Genomic DNA, 25,707 nt, shown 5'->3' with positions numbered 1-25,707 from the left:
CACTGTGGCAATCATGAGTGTGTCGGCATCCACGGTAAATGTGTGTGCCAGGAGCCTCCCCCTAATCTTGGCTTTGTTTACTACCTATTTGGCCCGGGAATTTAGTAGAGACCAGAATCGCCACCCCGCCATCTTGGAGGTAGTAGAGGAGAACATCTGATAGGGAAACGCTCTGGATGTCAGTCTGTGCGTATCAGTGGATAGCAGGTACGTTTTGTGAAGTAGACAGATATGAGCGTCCGATTACTCGAGACAGGACAAGACGGCTCATCGTTTGGTAGGATTATTCAGCCTCTTGATGTTAAGGGACACAATATTAACGTCAGGAAACATGAGAGAGAGTCCCTATGCATGCTACAAAGGGTTGCCCCTCGGTCTGTAAAGGCAGAGTAGAGAGGGTCATCAACCCAGCGAGAGTTGGAGGAGGAGGAGAGAATTCAAAGACCCACAACAAAAAACTAACAACAGGGAACATTTACTTGCAAAGTCCACAAATGTCCGGGGCAACCTGCCCTCTGGTAAGGTGCGAGACGGATAGCAGGAGCTCCCCGCCGCCCCCTTTACGCACCCAGCCCACCCAAATATAGCATGTTGATTCCCAATAACATTGTGTATAGCAGCACCTCAGGCAATGCGTGTCAATCTGCGGTGTTCGAGTCTTCTGACAGGGATTGCAGAACAGCTGTGCGTTCTTTAGCAATGGTCTCTGAGTCCGCAATTAGACTCAATGGTGAATTCCCAACTCGCTGCCATTGTGTGTGGTCAGCTCGGTGCCCGGTGAAGGCAGCCCTCTCTGGTGAAGTGCGGTCATCCCCAGGGAGACAAAGAAGTGATGCAGCCTCCTTGATGGAGTGGACCTGGCAAAGCTTGCCCTCCCATTTAAAAATAAGTCTAAACGGGTGGCCCCAGGAGTAGGCGATGTCCTTGGAGCGTAGGAATGCTGTGACGGGGTGAAATCCCGGCCTTTTCTGTAGTGTAGATGTGGTCAGGTCCTGAAAAAGAAGGGGTCTGCAAGAGCAGAACTCTAAGGGGTGTTTGGCCTACGCCTCCCTCAAGATGCGTTCTTTAAGTTTAAAGTTGTGTACACATGTTAAAATGTTGGGAGGGGGAGTGGTCGACGGTCGTCTGAGTCCCACATGATGTGTCCAGTCAAGGCTGATCTCCTGTTCTGGAGGGTTCCCTAGGATATGTCGGAACAAATCCATGACGAAGGTCTCAATGTCTTTATCTTCCGTCCCCTGAGGCACCGCACCAATCTGTATGTTGTTCCAGCGGGAACGGTTCTCAAGATCCTCCGTGTGGGCTTGGAGATCTAAGTGCTGGTCTCGAAGTCACAGGACCTCCTGTTGAAGCTGGGATGCCTCCTCGTCTCCGGCAGTCGTTTGATTCTCCAGTTCATCTACTCTCTCCCCCACCGAGTCGATGTCTCTACGCATCTCCCAAATCTCCGCAGTCAGGTCCTTCTTCATAGTGTGAAATTCTCTTGTGCGTTCTGCAAAGAGAGACTCCAGGACACCACGCGTGACCAGCCCCTCCGGATCATCCGAGCCCCTTCGTGGCATTGTGTCGCTCTGCGATGGCATTGCCTCTGCACCCACGGTCCTGGCCTTAATTAGGAGACCTTTAACGGACCTGTCCTGAGATTTATTGGTGGCCATCCTGTGGTAGCTTTCTTCCCTCGCCGGTAGTTTGAAGGGGCACAGCGTGCGAAATAGCACACCCCAAGGAATCAGAGAGTCCCCCCACTGAGTAGGCCTCTTGTCCGCCTCCAACAAGGGCACCCCAATCTCACAGGAACCGTCATTAGTAAGTGCAGGCAAGGATAATGGGTCTCCGGTTTACCAGTTCAGGCGGTCTGCACCGCCGCCTCCTTGTATTGCACTACTTCCAAGTACCCCCAATGTGGAGCAGGGGTTGCTGCCTCAAGATCCTCCTCCAATCGCAAGCCCGCTCTGGCGAGGCAGTAGTGAAGACTGTATTGGGCTGAGTGGGAATCAGCTCTTCCCACGGCACTGCAGCTTCTGGGATGCAGGGCCCTGACTAGACCAGCTCCTCTGGGCAAGGCCTCTCCCCTGCGTAGTGTGCGGCGCGCCGCTCCCGGCAACAGAGGACAGGCACCTCCCGGCGAAAATCAGCAGCCAGGGAGTCAGGCACGGTAGCGGGAGCAGCGTCTTGTGGCCCCCTTTGAAGAGCCCACAGGTCCGGGCACGTGATTGGTTAGTCTCTTAGCGCATTTTGTGCTGTGGAGAGAGAACACAGTGGCCCAAATGCACCCGGGAGCCGGTCGTCGCCGCTGGAGGGTTCACCTCATTTGGGCAAAGAATCGCTTACCTGGCGGTCCCAGATACCCATATTATCAATGGTGGACGAACCCAACGTTGTGTGGTACGATCACTGTAAGACAGTGTTTGGGAACCCACTAGGTAAGTTAAAAGACCCCTCACAGGTCCCAGATACCCGCCACCATCTTGTCGCTGTAGTTAGGGTCGCGCCTCATCCACCTCGGGCACTCTCCGGCAGCGAGACGTTTGTCCTCGTGGTCCTCCTGCATCAGAAGTCAGCGGTCAGGAGGGGGGTCTCTGACTGATGACACAATCACTCTCACGCTCCCCTCCACAGGGCCACGGAGCGCACCTGCCTGATGCACTCTGACCCCCAGAGCAAGGCACCGACACCACACCGGAATCAAGTCAGAGGTGCCGCAGCAGGTCCTGGACCCAGACAATGTCCAAAATTGCAGCTGGGGCACGCTAGATGTAGCTATGCAGGCAAGGCCCAAGCCACGGGTCAAAGCGACGAGCAGACATGTCCTACTCAGTCGCCATCTTGGCCACGCCCCCTCGCAAATCCTTTATAATTGGAATCTGGAGCATGAGTCCACTGCCACCAAGATATACTTGTAAACCGCATCAGATTATAAGGGGCCGCAGTGGTCCAAATAGACACAAGCGAGAGGTCTGACTGATATCAGTAGTGGTATTTGGGGTGGACGTGCTACAGTCTATCCCTTCATCTGCTGACAGATGTGGCACTTAAGGTCAAATGCTTTTGTCTGTTTCATTTGGCCTGGCCTCCCACAATGTTGTTTCAATTGTGAACTGTAGCAGTAATCCCTGCATTTGCTGAACGTAGACCCTTGTGTGCAGCTGGAATTTAACCTAATCTGCAATCCATGTTCGATATTACTCTATCCCCCACTCTTGGAATTTGAGCATACGGAATATTATGAGCATCGAACTTGTAGGAGTACTTGAGTGGAAAGCGTTTTGATATGGCTGAGCTGTTTTTGCATGAAGCAATGACCGCTACCTTTATGTATCCATCTATTCTTGTTCAAGAACTAGTGATTACAGCTATGACAGCAGTTCACACTGTTGACTTGGCGGCTTCATCAGTCAATGAATTCCCTTCAAAGTGCATGCTAAAACGTTAATGAATCACTTGAGCCCTCGGCAAGCCTTTTTTCTGCTCTGCCACTTGTTACCAAAGCAGTTTGTGCAACCTTTTGAGTCTTTAAATTCATTTTGACCCCAAAAGTGAAGATAGTCATTGTAGGACTGGACACAATAAAATGAATTGCACACAATAAGTATGGGGAATTCTCAATCCATGTTTTTTAGTACCAATACTTGTGCTTTTAGTTCTGCCCCTTGAGCCATGCAATGCTCATTGTTAAGACGGAACTTGCAGTCCCGCATGTGACCCTTAACAATTGCACATATGGTGCTGTATTGCTATTTACTTCCCATGGCAGGCTGAGCAGATCCATCAGTGTAAAAAATGTATTAATACTGATCAAGAGGCATTATTTTATTTGGGAGAGGATATTCTTATTCGTACTGCAGAAATGATTGAGGTTTTGATGTAGAATCAAATTTGTATTCTACATCTGTTGCAGTGGGATAATTAGCCCATTGTATCCATCGTGGATGCAGTGCTTTAGAACAATAACTTTTGTAACCTCTAAGGCGGGCACTGGGGTCACAACAATTATTTGTTTCCCCTGTGACAGTGCTCTTTCTCTCACTACAGCAGTCTGTAGTGAGAGAATGTTAGAATCTTTTCAGTGGCTGCAAAACACATCTCAGCATTTGTGTACAGGTGAGATTCATATGCTATGGGTACAGTTTCACCTTCTTTGAAGGTTAGATAAGTGTACCCCGATTGACCCGACACTACACGGATCACCACATTTGTAGTGTTCACACATGTGTGTAAGTGTTTGGAAGCTATCATGTCAGCTTGCAGAGAATGAAGCATCTCTATGTGTTCGTGTGTCCAAAGATAGAATGAGAAATCAGATTTGATTAAGTCATAGAAATGTTTTACTTTTTCTGCGTAATCCAAAATGTATGTTCTGCCAAAATGTTGTAATCCTAATATGGATTGTAAGTTTTTCTGAGTCTTTGGAGGTTGGAACCGTGCACATAAGTTAGCTGCTAGGCTTTCCCCTTCACTTGACAAGTATTAGACCAAAATTAGGACACAGAGTTGGGCAATTTTAGATTTTTTTAAGTTGAAATTGCAACCCTCAGAGGTGAACCCCAAAATGATGTTGTTCACTCTGGCCAAATGTTCCCATTGTTCATCACTTGTCAACTATATATCATCTACATAGGACAATGACTCCTCATCAAAGGTTTGAAGCAACTCTTTTACTCTTCCTGAAAATAACCCAGGGCTATTCTTATACCCTTGGGGCTGTCAGCAGAATTGATGCTGAGAGCCTAGGGCTAAAAATGCTGTCAAATATCTGCTTTCAGGCACTATATTTTGACAAAAGAAACCATTTGAGATATCTAGTGTTGTTTTGTATTTTTTCCGCACAATGTTATTTGTCAATGCAGCACTGTGTACATTTTGTACTGCGAATGTCTTTGTGTAAGTGTTCAAATATCTGTAGTCTAAAACTAGATGGTATGAATTATCGGATTTCATTACGGGAAACAAAGAATTATTCATGGAAGAGGAACAATTCTCTATTACACCTTGTTATTCAAGTTGATCTAAGATCTAAGTTTTTTCGCATCCTGTTTTATTGGGTACAGTGTCTGTGGATTTGGAGTCGTTTTTACTATGATTTCATGGTGGAGTGACACAGCATCCCACCCTACATGATTGCGATATAATGCAGGTGCTCGTATGAATGCGCATATAAATGTTGTAGTGATTTTTGGAACGAGGCCAGAGAAATCTGGTAAAATTACCCCTTTTGGGCAATCCATGATGAATTCAGGTGGCCAATCATTCTCAGCCCAAATGATATCGTATCCAAAAGTCAGGTTATCCCAAAGGAGACATTTAACCTTCCTGAGTTTGTCTTCCTCCATTACGACAGTTATTTCTTATAATAGGTGTGGGACACTTACCCTAGTATGGGGTGTGTCCACCATAATATGTTCATTCAACGCACTGTCACCAGAAATTCCATTAGGTTCTGGGGAGCAACTATTGTGAGGGAACCGGATGGCCATTTTCATACGGAGGGCTGCACACTTTGCCCACAATTTACTATTATTAATTAATGACCATTGGGCCACGATTTGACTTGATTGTGTGGGGAAGGCCACAATAAACACAATTACGATATTGATACCACTGGATCAATCACTAATTTGGTCATTTCGAACGCTGATATATCGCAAACTATCGACGCACATGAATTATTAGTGAGACGTTTTGCCAGATATTGAAAAATACAGACCACGTGAATCTCAATATCAATATATGATATCTTCATCACTACTTTTTTAAACTGACTTGAACTTTCACCATTACCAGCAACATATACTGATCATGGTGAAACCCTGCAGAAGTCCCATGAAGGATGAAACGCGTTGGCAAGCAATTGTTTGGAGTTTTTAAAAGAATAAAGCGTTTTTCAATAAAAGGAACATATTGACCACAATCAAGTACTGCGACCATCTGTCATGCTCATCTGGGAAGCTACTTTTTAATATGTTGTGCTATTGTTTAAATATGATGTACTAGGACATCTATACGTAAAAAAAAAGTGTTGCTTTCGGGTGCAGGGTCATCTCTTTTTCCTAGGTTCTGGGGAGCTACAGTTACTTTTGCTTCACTGACTAGTATAGTCAGATCCCATTCCCTGTTCAGAAGTTAGCAAAGAGAAAAGAGAAAGCACTCACAAAATAGGGGAGATGAAGGAGAAAGCAGTAAATATGAGGGAAAAACAGGAACAGGCTCTTAGAAAATGGGGCTAAGGAAGGAGAAAACAGTGAGAAATGAAGCAAAAGCAGGAGAAAGTGGTCTTAGAAATGGGGGAAAGAAAGGAGAAAGTAGTGAAAAGCAAGGCAAAATGAGGATAAAGAATTCAGAAAAATGAGGAGGAAGCAGAGTGGTGCAGCAGTAAAGGAGAGCTGGGTCTAGGGCCAGCTCAATGCAGTCGCACTGCGGTCTCCATAAAGTAGGTCCTGAGAAGAGGGAGGGGTGGTGAGAGATGGCGGGTGGGGCTAGGCAATAGGTGGGAAAACTAGCAGCATGCCAGAGTGACAAATAAGGAAAACGAAAAGAGAATCAGTGAAAAACGATGGAAAAGCAGGAGAAAGCACTCAGAAAAACAGAGAGGAAGCAGATCAGTAAAGCAGCATGGGAGAGCTGGGTCTGGGGCAAGGTCAAAGCACTATTTTTAATATATGTCAGTTGCCTCTAAGGTGGGCCTTCTGAGCCCTGCAGGCAGGGTGCATTCTATTCAAGATGTAGTTTGGACTGGAGTCCTAGAAGACTTTTCATTACTCATTGTTTTATGTCTGAAATGTATATTCTTTATGTTGATTTTTGTGTTATATGATTATCACTTTATTACCACTGCTGTGTATTGGAGAGCACTTCGGAGTACCCACATTGGCTGTTACTCTTGATTATTTGATTATATTTCAGAATCGTTATAATTATTTGTAAAGGCTGTGTCAATATTGGTAAACTGTGCCCTGTTCTTTGGCTTTCAACATAAAGCATGACAAAGCAATCATATATGCAATGTTTTCAGGCAATTTATTTGCATAGTATGACTAATTTATGCAGCTCGTACCTGCTTATGATGCTTTGAAAGTAATGAGCAAGGCCCCTTCTGTTGTTTGCTGTGTGACCCAGGCTTGTTCCCACTTTACACATGCCCAGCCCCAGGCTTGTTTGAAGTTGAGTGTAGGGGTTATATACAAGGTAATTCTTTTTACATTTCTTCAAATGCAGTAGCTTTTACAATGGCTAACCATAGGCAGGAATTCAATGTTGAAAATGTTAGAGGAAGATATTTTATCTTTATCCGAGAGCATAATACAAAATTCAATCTAATTCATCTCCTTTCTCTGCTGTGTAGCCAGCTAAGTCCACTTGAAAACAAAATGAGACTGACAAGTTAATACACCCAAAGGAAAAGCACATCCACACAGAATTACATGGACAGATCTAATTGGATACTGTTTATTTTCATGGAAGACCCCCTTCACAAAAAAGACCTGAGTTGTATAGACATGAAATGTAGCTGGGTTCGGATGTTTGTATTAAAAGAAACAGTCCAGGGCCTAGGTGGAAGGAATTGGAAGGAATTCTTAGGCTTGAGAAAGAGCTCTGGAACAGTGAAATGTAGTCCCATACTAAGGAACAAAATTGATGCGTTCATAGAATTTACTGTCGATCAAATGTTCACTATGTTTGAAAAGGATAAGAAGAACAATAAATTGGAGACTAGCTATGCATTTATTAGATAATACTTCTCCTACATCATCTGAATCAAACACAGACCAGGACCCAGATTAAAGTACTTCCAGTGCAAACTTTAACAGACAGATCTCCCAGCACTCTTTTTTTATGGAGAGGTCTGAGGAAGAATGAGAGAACAACTGCGAGAAATGCACATGCCTCAAAGTCTTTCTAAAGGCGTGTCCGATATTCTATCATGCACAATAAATTTAGTTCAATTAAAAATGGAGGATATGGAATTATTCTGCAAGATTAGACATATATTCTTAAAAAATCAAGATGATGCCATGAAGGAAGAACTAAGCGATAGCAAAGGGGATGATGGACGGAGCGTTTGAGCAAATCAAACACTCACCCCCAGTCAACTGATCTGGGTTTAATCCATCATCATTCTTTAGCTCACTCCACCACCCCAGTTCAGACATGGCCATATGCAAATCAGTCTGGCCCTGTGCCTCATGGGAACAGTCCAGCCCGAACTGCCAAGCCATGTCTTCCCTGAACTGGAAACAAGCATCCTGGGACCGGTTTTGGGTTCATAACCCTCATCAGCCAGGCTATCTTGAATCCAGTGGCAAAGTAAGCAAGGGACCCACGTCTGGGCATGCCCTGCCAACTAGGGCAAACAAAGCGATACCAAAGGTCTCCTGGCCTGGCTGAAGAGGGGTCCTAGGATGCTTGTTTCCAGTCCAGGGAGGACCTGGCCTGGCAGTTCGGGATGGACTGTTCCCATTGGGCACAAGGTCAAGACTGATTTTCATATGGCTGGGTCCAAACTGGAATGGCATGGTGAGCAAAAAAAAATGGATTTAGGCCCAGATCTCTGTACTGTGGTGAATGTATGACATTGTTCTGCATTCTGTCCATCAATACTTCTTTTTGCATTTGTCACCCCGAGTGGGACAGATATGCACAGGCTTGAGTCCCGTGCTCTCCATGGCATTAAAATCAAGCTATCCTGGCTGAAGAGGGGTGGAAACCTGAAACCGGTCCTAGGATGCTTGTTTTCAGTCCAGGGAGGACCTGGCCTGGCAGTTCGGGCTGGACTGTTCCCATTGGGCACAGGGTCAAGACTGATTTGCATATGGCTGGGTCCAAACTGGAATGGCATGGTGAGCAAAAAACAATGTATTTAGGCCAAGATCTCTGTACTGGGGTGAATGTATGACATTGTTCGGCATTCTGTCCATCAATAGTTCTTTTTGCATGAAGGAAGAACTGACAGGATTATGTATAAAAAGTACTTCTGTTTCCCCAAACTCTCACATGCTCCTACAAATCATGGGCTTTGAAACTGAGGTTCTTCTAGGAAATCTTTCACAATTGGAAGAGATGTTGAGATATTCTAAATCAAATCTATCTCAGTCATTAGTAAAAGCTTTACTACAACTGAAAGGAAATAAGAATCTGGTGATCAAAGGCCTGCCTGTACATTTGTAGCAGCAGTCAACATCATTTAAATTGCCATTTTGTTTTCTAATTTTATTACACTGATGCATGGTGATTTGACACAGCCATTATAAGTGCACTTGTTGGACCCACAATCAGGAATCTGTGTAGACCTGAATCTGTAGTCAGTGTTATGCCATAAGCACATTATGGAAGCAAGGATGCCAAGTGTTACAGAAACAATAATAACGAGTTTAGATTGAATTCCAAATAGCAAATTGCCCTTTTACATATGTAAATATTGCATAAACCTTAACATTATGGCTATTAATCAGATACATTCTAATGATCATATTATGAATATATGTTGTTTGTTCACAATCTGTTGTGGATAATTCCATCACACATGTTCTAATAGTTGTTGAGTAATTCGCCTGTAGTTCAGTCATGCTTTAGAGCATTGTGAACTATATGCTTCAATATATCACAATTGTGCTGTCTTTTCATAAAATTATGAATGAATTGTGAGTTGCTTGTTCACAATATGCCACTTTCCACCACACATACCTGTCCCCTTATATACGCTACCCACTTCCTTACCAGTATCCCCTTATTTACCCCAAACCCTTCTTTACCCCATTCCTTTCTTTACCTCCTAGCCCCTTTTTTACGCCTTAGTCCTTTCTTACTGCAATCTCCTTCTTTATTTCCCAGCCCCTGATTTACTCCTAGCCCCTTTTTTACACCATATCCCCTTCTTTACCCCATCACCTTCTTTACTCCCACCCCCTTCTTTACCACTAACCCCTTCTTTACACTTAGCCCCATTTTTACTCCATCTCCCTTTTTACCCCATTCCCTTCTTTACACCCTATCCCCTTCTTTACCATATCCCTGTCTTTACCCCCAGCCCCTCTTTAATCCAAGCCTCTTCTTTTCCCCATCTCCTTCTTTACCACCTCGCACCTTCTTTACACCATTCCTTCTTTGCCATTTACCACTTCTTTACCTCTATCCCCTTCTTTTACCCCTAGCCCCTACTTTACCCCATCCCATTTTTAACCCATAGCCCCTTCATTACCCCATCCCCATTTTTTACCATCTAGCTCCCTCTTTACTTTGACAGTGAAAGTGTGCTCGGCAGAGCCATATTTGATTCTGATGCTGAGTCTCTACAACTAGCTGAGCAGTCGTTTGGGGCATATTTATGAAAGCCCTGCGTCACTTTTGTACCACATAAAGTGGTACACGCTTGATACAGCCATACCTGCATGGCTTTGAGTGGCCTCATACATCATGAGAACGCTAATGCAGTGCAAAGTGCTGCTTCTCCTTACTCTGCACCGGGGAGGCATTCCATGGGTGCTCTGGTGGGTTTTCACAGGCAACACCCATGGAATTTGATGCAGCCACAAATTTACAAGGTTATGTAAACCAGTTGGAGCATGGAATCCATACACCTCATAGCTGTAACAGACCACACAATACTCAGGCTATCCAGTGAAGAGTGGTATTATATTTGTTGGAGTATACCAGTAGGGCTGCCACTATCCTGTATTCCCCAGCTTAACTGAACTGTAATTCTCTGTAACAGCATTTTCCTTCCACCCTAAATTACTCCTCCCTTAACCATTCTGTGTGACATAACAGAACCACTAGATGCTATTAATACATTCCCCTCTTTTTTTAACGTAACATACCAAGAAGAAAAAGAAAAGAAGAGAAAAGAAAAATAAAATAAAATTAAATAGTTATATATGTACATTATTTTAGCAATGTTAAAGCAATCAATCAGGCTTTCTTGAAGTTCTTTCAGATTTTCTGCGCATCTGTTCATCTTGTTGAATATTCAGTTGCCTGCTTTCCTGACCACTACTTGTTTTTTTGTAATGTTTTATTTCTTATAATTATTCAGATGTAATTTTTTGCTGTTAGCACTGTTACTTCAACCCTTGTTACCACCATAATCATAGGATCAAATCTGCTTTGTGATTTCCTTATTTGCTGTTGTTGTACTAATACCAAATCACCTATTTGATACTCTTGATCTTGACAATCAAATGTATTCTCGGCTTCTTTATCTCTCTGAGCTATTTCTTCATGATCCCATGGTGGATCTGCTGGCAGATGTGGTAAGGGAGTTTATCTTGATAGATCAAACATTAATTCTGAAGCACATTTTCCAGTTGACCCATGAGCAGCATTTCTGTAATCTTGCCAAACTTGACATAGTGCCTGGTTTATTGATATTTGCACATCTTTTGCCCACTGCACGGCCTTTATAATAGTAGCCATTAAACTCCCCACCATTCCATTTGCTTGAGGACACATTTGGATTATTCTTTTCTGTACTGTTGCCAAATAGTTCATACATTTCTGAAACTCATTTCCACTAAAGGGGGGCCCAGTATCTGTTTTCTATATATAATATATATTCTATATATTAGGTATTCCCCAGATAGAAATGATTTCTTCAAGAACTGGAAGTACCACTGATGTTGATGTTGACAACGCTACTTTTACAATAGGGTACCAAGAATATTCATCTATTATTGCTAATATATATTGTCCTGCATCCAAGAGTCCATAGAAATCTGCTGCTACATTGCACCATACTGCATTTGGTAACTTAAAAATATGCAACCCTTCCATTCCTTTTTCTTTAGTAGTACAGTGTTATAAATTACAAGTCTGAACCACTTCTCTTCTACTACCTGACTATCTAATATGTGAAACCACAATTTCTCTCTTAAGAAATCTTTCATAGCAGAAATACCTTGATGACTTTTAATGTGCCACATCAATGAAACACTTTTGTAAACTTGCAAGAATAATACGTTTACTACCTCCTACAAGTATTCCAGATGAAGCCACAGACAGTTCACATTGCATATTTTACATCACGTTTTCTTATCTTAAATTGAAATAAAGTTGCATCATTTATTCATCTCCAAATATGTTCACATATAATTCTCTTTACTTCCTGGTATTGTTTCATCATTTTTTGTTGCTTAAATCATATGTTTCTCCACAATAAATCCTAATACTGTAAACTTAATTATGAAATATATATATTCCCCAAGTAATCTATGGGAATATTTTATTTTCCTGGTTTATGCACGATTTTAAAATTTGAATCAAGTAATCTCATTTCACATCTCTCAATCCTTGGGGGCATTTTTGTTTTTGGTTGGCCAAAGATGGAATTGAGCGCTTGATCTGTTATAATTAAAACAATTTTCCATTACTAAAATCATGGTAGTGCTCATATGCCCAGTCAACTGCCAAACTTTCTTTTTCTGTCTGAGAGTATTTTTTTTCCACATCAGATAAGCTTTTACTGGCATTACAAACCACGTATCTATGGGTTTCCCTCCCAGGCATGTGCTGTACCAGAATCACACCCAGTCCTGCAGGACTGGCATCCACCACCAAGCCTGTACATAATTCTGGATCAATGTATTTTAAATTAGCAGTGGGTGATATCTCTTGATTTGTTTCTTTAAAAGCATGTTCACACTCATTATTCCAACAAAACATCTGTCCTTTTTTGTCAACTCCCTAAGTGGAGTACTTTTAGTTGCAACATTTGTAATATATTGTGCACAATAACTAGTTTTTCCAAGAATAAGCGTAACTCTGATACATCTTAAGGCCTGTGGGCCCGATTCACAGAATTAACTTAAGACAAAATCCTAAACTTACTACTTTTGCAATTCACAGAATGCACTTACTACTTTTGGTATTCACAGAATGCACTTACTACTTTTGGTATTCACAGAATGGATTTACGACTACTAACTTTACGTCCGCACTCGGGCCGGAAATTCCGGCTCGGAGGCGGAGCTTTCGGCTTGGAGGCAGAGCTCCCGGCCCGGAGGCGGGGCTTCCAGGCCAGAGGCGGAGCTTCCGGCCCGGAGGTGGGGATCCTGGCCAGTGGCCAAAATCTCCACCTCTGGGCCGGAAGCTCCGCCTCCGGCCCGGAAGCCCCGCCTCTGGGCCGGAAGCTCCGCCTCCGGGACGGAATTTCCGGCCCGAGTGCGGACGTAAAGTTAGTAGTCGTAAATCCATTCTGTGAATACCAAAAGTAGTAAGAGCATTCTGTAAATACCAAAAGCAGTAAGTGCATTCTGTGAATACCAAAATGGTAGTAAGTTTAGGATTTTGTCTTAAGTTAGTTCTGTGAATCGGGCCCTGAGTGTTTCATTCAGTGACATCACTTTGATAGGGTCTGGCCTCATTCCCGCCTGAGAAAATATTTGCCCCCAAAAATATTAACTCTGATTTGTTTATTTCACACTTTTTCACATGAAGTGTCAACCCAGCTTTTCGAAGTTGTGTACATACCCCATCTAATGCCTGATCATGCCCAAAAACTAAAATATCGTCTTTGTAATTCATGGCATTTTGTACTGGCCTTACAATGTTTTTTATAATTTCCTGAAAGATATAAGCAGCTGAACATATTCCAACATGTGAACTTTTATATATAAATAATATTGGCTATGTAGAGAATGTTGAAATATATTTTGACTGATTATCAATTTCTATTTGATTATACCCTTTGCACAGATCTAACTTTGAAAAAATGATAGCACCATTATTATGACTAGGCATGTCATCCAAATGAGGACCTGGATACTCTTCTCTCTCCTTTGAAATATTAGGAACTCTCATATCAACACAAATTCTGATATACACAGTGTCTTTCTTTGGAATCGCTACAATGGGTGATACTTATGGTATTGGGCCTGTGAGCTATTCAATTATATATTGTTGAAGTAATGATTTTAACTCTTTCGCTACTTTTATTTATAAGTGTATTATAACCCTTTTATGTGTCTGTGCCACTGGCTTCACTGCTTCATGTATGTGCAAGGTAAGTATGCTGTCTTTTAACTTGCAAAATCCATTGACCAACTCTGGATATTTTCTCAACACAGGATGATCAGTCATTATTTATAATACATGTCATTGCTATTAAAACCAAAGACTTAAGCATTGACATTACCTAATAAGCATGGTTTAGGATCGTCACCCATTAAGACATGTAGTTCTTCTTTACTAGTTGTATCTTCATATTTCTGTGTTTCTTCAAACTTGCCTAAAAAAGAAACAGACACTGACATTTGATGGACTTAAAGTAAGCTGTTCTTTCATTTTCATATACTCTGTTATACACATTACTTTGCATGTCACTTACATTACAAGGCCTAAGAAGAAGCGAACTATAAGATTAAACACTGTATGCAAAACAAATATTCAATAATGAAATATTGTTATATAATTACATAGATGTAAAACACTAACATATTAAATGTTTGAGAAAAAGACAAGGCATGTTTACGGTGGTTTACGGATATCATCTGATGTAGATACAACAGTAACATTAGACATATTTGAAGAAGTGGACCTAGATAAATATGTGGTAAGTGAGAGCCATAACAAATCCCTTTTAATTGGCATAGAAATAGGGGTGACATAATTGGTGTTGAGTCTGTGATGGAAACATATGGCGTTCCACCAGGCTTTAAAAGTAACTTTATCCGCATGTTTCCAGTTTGAAGTTATTAAATGTAAGGCTATAGCTAACAATGAATTTAACAAGTTAACATTTGATGGTGATTGAGGCCAATGAGTTGACAGTGAACCTAAGAAAATAGTAGGTAAAGAAAAGGTAGTTTTAATTTAAAGATATTATTAATTTGGGACCAGACTAGTTGCCAGAATTTATAGATATTAGGACAATCAAATAACATGTGTTTTAAATCGGCATTTGAATGGGATAGGACCAGCAGACAGATGAAGTATTAGAAGAGAAAGAAGCTAATGCTGCAGGGGAGTATAGTAGTCGTAGATAAATAAAATAAAGGGTTTGGGTAGTATTAGCAGCCCCGGAAGTCTTGTGAATTTTTAGCCACAGTTTATCCCACATAGAAGCAGGCCAGCACTGTGATAAATCCCTTTCCCATGCCAATTCAGTCTTTGATTTGTGCCATTCTGAAGACAATAATAAACACTTGTAAATAAAAGACGCAGAAGGGGAAGTATCTAATAAGGGAAATATCTGTTGAAGGAAGAATGGGGATAGATGGCAGTGTTAGAAGATATTGATTAAGAGAGGGAAGCAGAAGATTATATTGTGTTTTGAAAGAGTTAGGAAGAGAAAATTTAGACTGGAAATCAGCAAAAGATAAGGGTTCCTTATTAATCAAAAGTTGAGGAATCCATATCAAACCCTTGGATCTCCAGGATTTCCAATAAAAAGTAAGATTTTTGATACGTAGTAATTTATTATGCCAAATGGGCTGTTGAAATAACGAGGTGAAGGAAGGATAAGAAGATGGTGGAGAGGAGTTAAAAGTTTATGGGTATGATAAATAACGGAAGAGCGTAAAGAGGTGATGTTAGTAGTGAATGCAAGAGTCTCTTGAAGTTTAAAAGGGGAGGCGAGAGATTTTTCTATAGATAACCACATTGGGAGATGTGTAGAGAGAGATCACAGAAGATCCAACGGGAGGCTGGGAAGCATATTATCAAGGAGGAGATAAAAAATTATCGCCACTTTTGCGTCCGTTTTTGGATAAAAAGCGGCAATAATTTTATCGCCTAATGAGCAAGGTCACGCTATTGCGTGAATCCTTGCATTACCGCCTGTTTTCTGAACGTCCAGCTTTGCATCTCTATTGACATGCAAAGTGGGCGTTCCTGCCCTGACATAACTGGAGAAATGTCGCTAAGCGATATTTCTCCAACTATCAATAGGCACACTAACCTGCAGAGCCACAAGCAAAGTAATGATAACCTCTGTTATTGCTACTTTCCTTACGCCTGCTTCAAGACTGAATTAACCATGATATCCTATGTAAGGTGGATATCATGGCTAAGTATGCCTTGCCCTATCATCAAGCTATCGCCAAACTTTGTGAGATTATCGCTGGATTTCCAGCGATAATCTCACATTTGGCAGTTAGCGCTTGGAATTTTATCGCTTTTGAGATAAGTGTTGCTAATAGCACGCTATCTCAGCGATAAAATTCCATGTTACCCGGCGATAATTATCCTAGCACTAAGTGCGCTTAGCGATAATTATCGCCGGTCCTTCATGATATGTCCCTTATTTTACAGAAAATGCATAGTGATAAGATTTAAAGTCAGGGAATTATAGGCCCCCATTAAGTTTATCTTTTTTAGAGAGGATAAAGCTGTTTGAGAGGCTTTGTTTTTCCAAAGAAACTTTAGTAGAAGTGAATACAGTTTCTTGAAATATGATCCTGGAATGCATACAGGAATCATAGAGAGAGTATATAGAATGAGGGGGGTGAGCATCATCTTAATCTAATCTAATCTGCCCCACCATGAGAGAAAAAGAGGATGCCATCTAGTAATTGTGTCATGTAGTGTTTTGATACTGTGGTCAAAATTCAATTTTAAAGTCTCCGAAATAGTCAATGAAAACCATAGTCCTAAGTATTTTAATTTAGAGGGTTGCCAGGAAAATCCTGTTTGAAGGAAATAGTGGTTAAAACATAAAACATTAAGGGGCAAAACTTCACATTTATCCCGATTGAGGCGGTATCTTGATAACCGAGAAAAAGTATCAACCTGATGGAGAAAAGGGGGAAGAGAAGTATTCGGGTAGGAACAGTATACAAGGATATCATCCACGTAAACAGACATTTTAACTTGATGTGGGCCTAGTTGGAAATCCGTGATCAGAGTATCCTGTTTAATTTTAGTTAAAAAAGGTTCTAAAGCTACTACAAACAATTAAGGTGATAGGGGACATCCCTGACATACCCCTCTAGAGGGAGAAAAGTAATCCGAGGTTTTACCATTGGCAAAAATAGAAGCCTTAGGACCAGAATATAATAAAGAAATCAAGGAAATCAATTTGGGAGGAAAACCTATCCATTTTAAAGCATGAAACATAAATTCCCAACCAATCCTGTCAAATGCTTTTTCAGCATCTAGTGCTATAGCAGCGAGCGGATAGTCTAGGGAAGAGGCCTTGCTAAGGACTTTAAAGAAGACTCTAGAATTGTCAGAGGATAATCGACCTTTTACAAAGCTGGATTGTTCTGGTCCAATTAGTTCAGGTAAAATAGGGTCATTGCGTAGTGCCAAAATGTTTGCAAACATCTTATAGTCTGTATTAACTAACGAAATGGGACGATAATTTTTACATAAAGAAGGGTCCTAATTGTCTTTTGTGATTAAACAAATCAGGGCTTACTGAAAGGTGGCCTGGGATGAACCGTTTGTAATAAAGAAGTTAAATAAAAGAGGAAAATTAGGAAGAAAAACTTTAGAAAAGTGTTCATAGAACTCAACAGTAAATCCATCAGGTCTAGGGGTTTTACCCCGTCGTGGTACCAAAACAGAGTGGGAAATTTCTGCCAGAGTGATATCAGTTTCTAGTGGATCAAAATCAATATGTTGAGAAGGAGGAGAGGTAATAGATTGAAAATAAAAGGGTAGATCAGATTGAAGTGGTTGAGTCTCAGAAGTATAAAGATTTTTATAAAAGGAGACAAATTTGTTTAGTATATCTTAGTCTTTAAAGAGTGTTTTCCAGTAGAGTTTTGCAAAGATTCTATTCAAGTTCTGTCCCGCCTTGTTTTTAAGTAATTAGCCAATAGCTACCCCATTTTATTTTGACCCCCGTGAGAACTACTTTTTAGGAGATAAGAAGAAGAAGTTTCTGTGGATAATCTGTTAAAAGTAAGCTTAGCATCAATAAGATCTTTTAAAAAGTATTCAGTGTTGGAGTGAAAATAAGCGTATTCTAGTTTTTTAATTTTATTCAGTAATTGAGTCGACTATTTTTCAAAACCTTTTTTCTTTTGAGAAACAAAATTGATTATAAAGCCTCTCACAGCTGCTTTAATAGAATCCCGAGTCATGGTGGGAGAGGACTCCGGAGTTGTATTAATAGCGAAAAATTCAGAAGCAAAAGAGCTGAATTGGCTACAGAAATTAGGATCCATAAGTAATGAATTATTAAAACGCCATCTACCAGCATATGGGACAAAAGGTATTAAATCAAGATCGACAAAAAACGGGGCTTGGTCTGATATTAAAATAGAACCTATCTCAGAGTGGAGGACATGTTGAGCCAAAGATTTACTTAAAAAGATATAGCCATTACGGGATTGTGATTGGTGTGGGGGTGAAAAATAACTGTATTCTCGAAGATCTGGGTGACAAAGTCTCCAAATATCTACTAGGGATTTTCAGCATATGGTAGAGGTGAATTGTGAATAGGGGTGGGCGGAATTTGCGAAATTAACTTTCGCAAATTATCGCGACAATGCTAAAAATCTCCTCAAACACGCCGGAAATATCGCGAAGACGCGGATGTTTTTTTCCTGCCTGTTCACGGTAATTTTTGCGTGATCGCGGGTCGCCAACTTACCCATGCGGTTGCTCACAGGCGCGGCCATCTTGTTTTAACTTGTCCCGCCCTCTCGCGATGCTTACTTCCTGTTCCGGGTCGCGCAATGCATGTTCGTGCCCGTTGACGGTAGAAGTTTCCTGTTCGCGACCGCTTTTACTTGATCACGTTGCTTTTTGCTTGCTCGGTGAGAAACTATCACGCGTACTTGCACACAAGGTCGCAATGGGCGCGGCCATCTTGTTTTTCACTCTATTGCATGGTTCTGGGGCCTGATTTTGAATCCTCCCTACATCTTTTCAATCCTTTGTTTAAACCCACTTTTTTTTTATCTTTCTTATTTCTTATTTCTCTAACTATTTTCCTGCTTCTATATTTTTGGTTTTTGTCTACTTTTTTGTTTGTTTGTTAGCTACTTTTTCTCTTTCTATTGCCTGCTAATATTTATTTCCTTTACTTCTTTAATTTTATTACCTTTTCTTACCCCAGAACCATGTCTAAGGGTAGGGCTGGTTGCCGTCGCAGCCAGAGCCGCGACTGCCTTGCTTGCGGAAGGCGGCGCCCACAAGGGGTGCGGGCACGGGCCTTATTTGGGGAGGTGCAGTTGGCTGCACTGATTTTCTTTGTGCAGGCCACCTCCCCTCAACCCTGGCAGCAGGTGGCAGGCCTGGGTACGGGTACGGCCTCCGGGAGCGTCGGCAGCAATGGGGGAAGGTGCGCCGGGCAGTGTCGCGCTTCTCTGGGGTCCGGCGCACCCAGGCCCAGCTGACGCACCGGTGGTCTGACATCCTGGACCGTGAGCAGGACCTGCTGGACCTGCTAGGAGTTGGGATCCTGGGGCTTGGTGAGTAACTATTTAATTATTACTACTTTGTGTCTGTTCTTCTGCTCTGTGTTATATATTGCGAATATCTTTTTTTTCTTCCAACCAGTTAGAATGTTGCTGCTTACATTCCAGGTTAATTACATTTAAAAGTCTTCTGCGATTATGACACAGGTGCTCTTCTGCGCTACTACTAATCTTACTTGTTTGCAACTTTGCGTTTGCACTCGCTTAGCGTGATTCATTCTGTACGAGTTTATTTTAGAGAAATTAAGTTACGTAATGCTACAGTGACTCTAGTCCACTCCTTACTTTGTCCTGTCACTAATAGATAGGGGCGGATTGATACTTAGGTTTAGGTACTTTGTATGAGTTTCTAATTTGTTAGTGGTATGCGTGATGCCCCCTCAGTTACATGACGTGCTGCTAGTACGGCAGTCTTTATTAGAACCTTTTCTAGTTTGTTCAATGAGTGGTGGTAATTGGCTTAGCACTAGCAGAATATCAGCATCAATCAATCAACCCAAAATTTGGTGTATACAAAAAACGTAGTCATGTGTCCTCCATTTGACCATATGCATTGTTGAGGAATAAAAGAAGTGGAAATGCATACTTAATGTACAATTGGCATGCCTGGAATAGGTGGGCTAGGTTGGGTGGTACGTCGTACTTAGGCTTAGTTGCTTGTAACTTAGTATTCTGGAATCAGAATGGAAGACTGGATTACTGTTGATAAATAGTAACTTAAGTAGTCGATCCGCGAATCTCACGATACTACTTGTTGACCAGATGAGATCGGTCAATTTAGTTATTGCAATTGTTGTTTACATAAGTGGGTTTGACCGTTGTTGAAAAATATTGTATTTCTTTGACACCATCCATCAATGTTTGTCTCTTTCTTCTATCTTTCCTGTTCATCAGCACCCAGGGGCAGACAGACAGTGAGTGGGGAGTCGGCGGGACAACAGTCCAAACATCACCACCAGGAGGACACCAATGAGGGCTCCTCTGCTGGCCCCAGTAAGTCTTCTTGTTTTTAATAATATTTCTTATTCCATAACTTTTACTGCACCATATTTTTCACAAACTATTGTTTGTTTCCAAATGCTATTTTTTTACCAACAATTATCCTTCGATCTGTACGGTTTCAAAAATCTTATCCCTGCCTCTGCTATGATGACTCTCAGTACTACTACTACTATCAGTCTGTCTGTACTGTAGTAGCTAAGTTTGCCCAGTTGGCCAGTGCCACTCTTTATGTGAAAGGTTGTAATATAAAACTCATATTCACCAGTAGCTCTAGCCATTGAGTCCAATCCTTTGGGCCGTCCTTTTGTACTGCTTCTAGTCTTATTGATCTTGAGTCTTTGTTAATCTTGAGGCTTTGAAAATTCACAGCAACAAAATCCCAACCAGATTTATTACTTTTTTGATAGGATAGCCTATAGGACATACTACTACTGTTGTAGGGAACTTGCACATACACAGACCTTTTCACAAGAAAATAGGATGTTGGTGATGGTAGGTTGGACCTTCCTCACACACCTCAATCAGAAATTCAGAACCCACCACAATCCCCTGCTCGACTATAGTACTGTCTTGTCATAACTATTAGGTCTCCGAACTCTCCCCCCAAGATACCCAATAAGTACACAACTAAGCCTGGGCAAAGCACTACTCTACGATCGCGTAGTTTGCGAAGTTTGCGCTACTTTGCACTATGCGAATTGCACGTAGCACAGTGCGAACATGCGTAGCGTAATGTTGTGTAGTGCAGCGGTCATTTTTTTGTTGGCGACGGCGAGCAAGCAAAATGACATCCCGGCGAGACTTTTTCCTCGTTCGCGATCAGCAACATCAAGTTGGCGATCTGGAGCGTGGAAAATAAACCTCCCGGCGAGATTCTCAACGCGAGGAGGTCAGGTTTCTCATTGCGAGTGGTCGCGTATGCTCGCGACCGCTCGCGATGAGAAACTACCAGTCCACGTTGAGAAATCTTCTGCTCGAGTAAAAATTTACTCGAGCGGCAGAAAACTACAGCTCGCACTGTGCAAGATGCCGTTTTCAATGATTGCACAGTGCCGGTTGCTTGTCCGCACTGTGTAATCATTGAAAACGACATCTTGCACAGTGCGAACAGGGTACTACGCAGTTCGCGAAGTGCTACGCGTAGCTCGCGTAGTGCGAAGTGCACTTTGCGTAGCTTCGCGTAGTGCTACTTCGCGAACTATGCCCAGGGTTATACACAACCCAGAACATAACACACCCAACCTCTCAGTCGTGGAAGCAGTGCACATGCACACCCTTACTTTAATTTGCTCACTCGTGTAAGTTACTCCACACCAAATACCACCAAGTCTATGTACGTTCAAAATGTTTATTTTGAATTGAGAAGCTCTGTACATTGTTCTATTATAAAATGCAGCACCAACCGGAAAATCAATAACATTAAAACAATAAACGTTGTTACACTTACTTACAGTTGGGAATTAAATCATGGTAACTGAACAGTGGTGGAAGGCAGCACCACCATCCCCAAGGAATTTAGTTTATATAAATTTATAAATGAAGATGTGAGTGAAGGGACCCCTCACCTTAGAAGAACCTAGTACTGGTAGTTGTTGCATCATTTAGAAGCTCTGCAAAGCTCTGGTTTGTAGAAGGGAATCTTCCGTCTGTAATGCGAAAAATGAAATGGTGCGCGTTAGTATATTGCAATTTGCAAGCATTTCTCAGCCGTGCCAAAAAGTGTAGCATTTATTGATAAGCAATATGGACTAACAGTACACCAGTACTTCCTAAAAAAGTGGCTTGTTAATGTTTTTGTTGACCGCTTGTACGCAGAGCGTAGACTAGACAGTAGCAGTGTGAGGCAGGTCATGTGGGCTCAAAGGTGTCTTATACAAAAAGCTGCAAGGTAACGTCACATTTACAAAAATAAAAGAGACAAAGGTAAAATGGTTTCATGGCTCGGGCTAACTAAGCAAAGGCTAGAATGACCATATATAACTATTAGTGTCTACTCTACTACTACCTGATTTGTACTAGTGATGTATGTTAGTATTAACTCATTTTTCAACCTTGCTACTGATCAATAGGGGGGAGGTGTATATGACGCCTAATAAATGTGTAATGTTTTCTAGGCGCACTACCGACCACCATTGCCGGGGCCAGCAAAGGCGACGCGGAGGGAGAAGATGCGGCAGTTGCAGCAGATACCAACGGAGCGGTAGGGGGGGTGGCAGCACCAGTGGCAGGCGGTGGTAAGTTAGATTCATAATCCTTAACTATTGTTGAACTTGACAGTACACTCACTGCAAGGGTGTACTGTATGTATATGTATACTGTACTGTTGAGACTTAGGGCCCCGCCGACACCGCAGGGGCAAACCTCCCACCATCCCTGTAGAAAGGAGTCAGACCCCCACATGTCGACCAGGCGGAAAAGGGTTCAATATGGCAGTGGTGTCTCTCTGAACACACCGCCAGCCATATAATCTGCATTTTGGAATGCCTTTCCGTGGCGGCATTGCCGTCCGCCAAGGAAAGGCATGCAGACATTGCATAGTATGCTCGGGGGCCCACATGGAGTGTACTACCTACCTATGCTATGGTACCCCCCTGCCTTTCAAAGCAAAACGTGACAGGCTCCGTGCGGGGCCCGTCATGTTGTGCCTGGAAAAGCAGCACAACATGTATTTTTAGCATTGCTTTCAGCACCGCCAACCAGAATGTAAAAAAAAAGGATGCGCCCGCCACTGTGCCAGGCGCATCATCCTAATTAATTGTCCCCAAGGGACCCCCACCCGTGTTAGCGTGAGGATGGCAGGCGGACAAAGTCCGCCCGCCATCCGAAGTCGTATGTAAGTATGAGTTGTTGGGAACGTTTGAAGAGTGAACTAGAAGACTAGAATCCCTTTAATTGGCATAGGAGCGGGAGTATTGAGTAACCAATGGCCTCATCTATCTGATTTCAACTCCGCTTTGAAAGTTTTATGGAGAAGAGCACCTGGTACACTGTTCAACTAAAAAGGAAAAGACGGGTGGAAGGAAGAAGGATGGGCAAGATTTAAAATGTTATGTACTACTGTGCTTTATAGTGCTACTCTACCATGCCACTATGTGTATAAATAATTAACTTGTCTTCCTGTTTTTCTAAGAGTATATTTTACAATTGTCTTGTTTTTTTCTTTTTGATACACAGCTACTTCTAAACTCAACCAAAAGGAGTTGGCCGCCAAGGCACGGTGCCGGAGGCAATCCAGCGGGAATACCGGCGGCTGGTGGTCTTAGCAGAGGAGGAGGAGGAGACGGCGGCAGCAATTGAATCCTCCTCCAGTGCCCCGGGCCCCAGCCACTGCCCTCCAGCGGTACGGCGCCACCGTCTGGCGGCTGCCCGCCGCCACCGTAGTGCCATCTCTCGTGCCCCCCCACTGTGGCTGCAACTGCCGCGCCCTCACACGCCGCGTCGCCCGTTTAGAGGAGCAGATGCGTGTCCTCCTTGAGTCCCGCCCCACACCTTAGTCCCTGTCATCAAGTTCTGCCCCTTTTTCAATTCTTGTTTTGGTAGGTGGGAACTGGTTTGGGCGTTGGGTTTGGGTTTTTGCTTTACGGACTTTTTCTCCTGGACTTTCCTATGGACATTGGTTGGGGTTAGGGAGGGGGGTGGGTCAGCATTTGTGGGTTTAGTTTATTTTTGTTAGGGTAAATTAAATATATTTTTCTATGTTACATGCAATGTTGTTAATGTTTTGTAGGTGGGGTAACTGTTTTACATCACACTGTTTTGCTTGCTGGTGCAGGGCCGCCCATAGCCTGTGTTTGATTTAAATAATTGGCTGACTGTGTAAGACACAAACAGATAGATGCGACACACCTCACTGATTGACTTGTCCTTCTAGTACTTTCAGTCTGTCCTCTAGTCTATGCATTCTTTATCTGGACTGGTGTGTGAAATTGAAATCATTGACAACATGTCCATAATTAATTCTGCCTCCCCCAAACTTCTCTCTTACCTGTGCTTGATGTTTATGTTTAACCTTGGCACAGCAATGGCTGCATGGTGAAGATGGTTTCCTTTTTCTAAAATGCCATGATTGGGGTGGTGGTGGTGGTAGCATAGTAGTAGTAGTAGACACTAAAAGGGCGGCAGCATTTGCAAAAAAAGAAAAGGAGACAGTCAATCACCTTTGAGAGACTGTTAGAAGAGTAGTAGAATGAAGTACAGTACAGAACTTACCGAGCAACAATAATATGCTAAAATATTTAACAACAAAACATAATGGTGGTTGGGATAGCCTACTGGACAGAGTTACAAACTACAGTTATGCTGAGTCACTTGACTAGGCCTACAGCCTAACAGTTAGTGCTGTATATGAGGAATGACAACAAACAAATCCAATCAATGCCGGCAATTCATGCTGAGGTATATGTTTCTTTGTTAAATAAAATTAAATAACCTCTGAAATATCCTACTCATGGGTGGCCAAGCAGAAGAAGATCATCGCTCTGCCTTGAAATTGAAGTACTGTTGCTTTCGCCACATCCACCCCAGCAAGTGTGTGATTAAGTATTGGTGTTCATTTAATTTAGTCACACCTCGACAATAAGTCACACAGCCCGGGGGAAGAGGGTTAGGGTTTGTTGAATGGATGGGAAGGAAGATTTTGGGAAACGTTTGACATAGAAAAACAGTATGCATGGACAAACAAACGACAATCATTGAAGACTACCATATCCATATGTTAAGGGAGAAAAAGGAAATGCATGCATGATGATGAGAGACCCGGATTACATACACTTCTAGTTCTTGTTCTGTTGTTCCAGCCTTAATACTTTTAAAGATAGCAAATAGAAATTTTAAATATTGGGAGGGAAGAATCGTAAACAGAGAACAAACCTAATGATGATAATAACAACTCCAAGAACACTCTGTTGTAAAGATTGTATACAAAATATTAATCAAAGATAAAAATGGATACTGTTACTGTGTTATTCTGGTAAAAAATGTGGACTGGATTTGCATCTCGGCATTCCTCTTGCTCCTCCTCTCGTCCATCAATCTTGGGTGTGTCGCCTCGCCACTCGCCACTGCCCGGCTGGAAAAAAAATGTCGATTTATTGGTAAGGTAAGTGTGCATTGTAATGTTTTCCAAAGTATAGGGCGAGTCCCGGCCTATAATTGTAGAAAACCAAAGGGGATATTGAGAAACAAAGTTGAAACAAATGCACAAGTTATGGTGTAGTGCAACAAGAACACTTTCCGAGGTGGCATGTATGCATCATCTCTACTCTAGTCTGTGTCCAGCATTGACCTTCAACAATAACAGGAGAGAGCAGGCCCACAGTGCTTAGCAGTAGCACATCCTACGTTAAGA

The sequence above is a fragment of the Triturus cristatus genome, chromosome 6 (assembly GCF_964204655.1).
Source record: "Triturus cristatus chromosome 6, aTriCri1.1, whole genome shotgun sequence".
Taxonomy (NCBI): domain Eukaryota; kingdom Metazoa; phylum Chordata; class Amphibia; order Caudata; family Salamandridae; genus Triturus; species Triturus cristatus.
Note: the sequence above shows the minus strand (reverse complement) of the source record.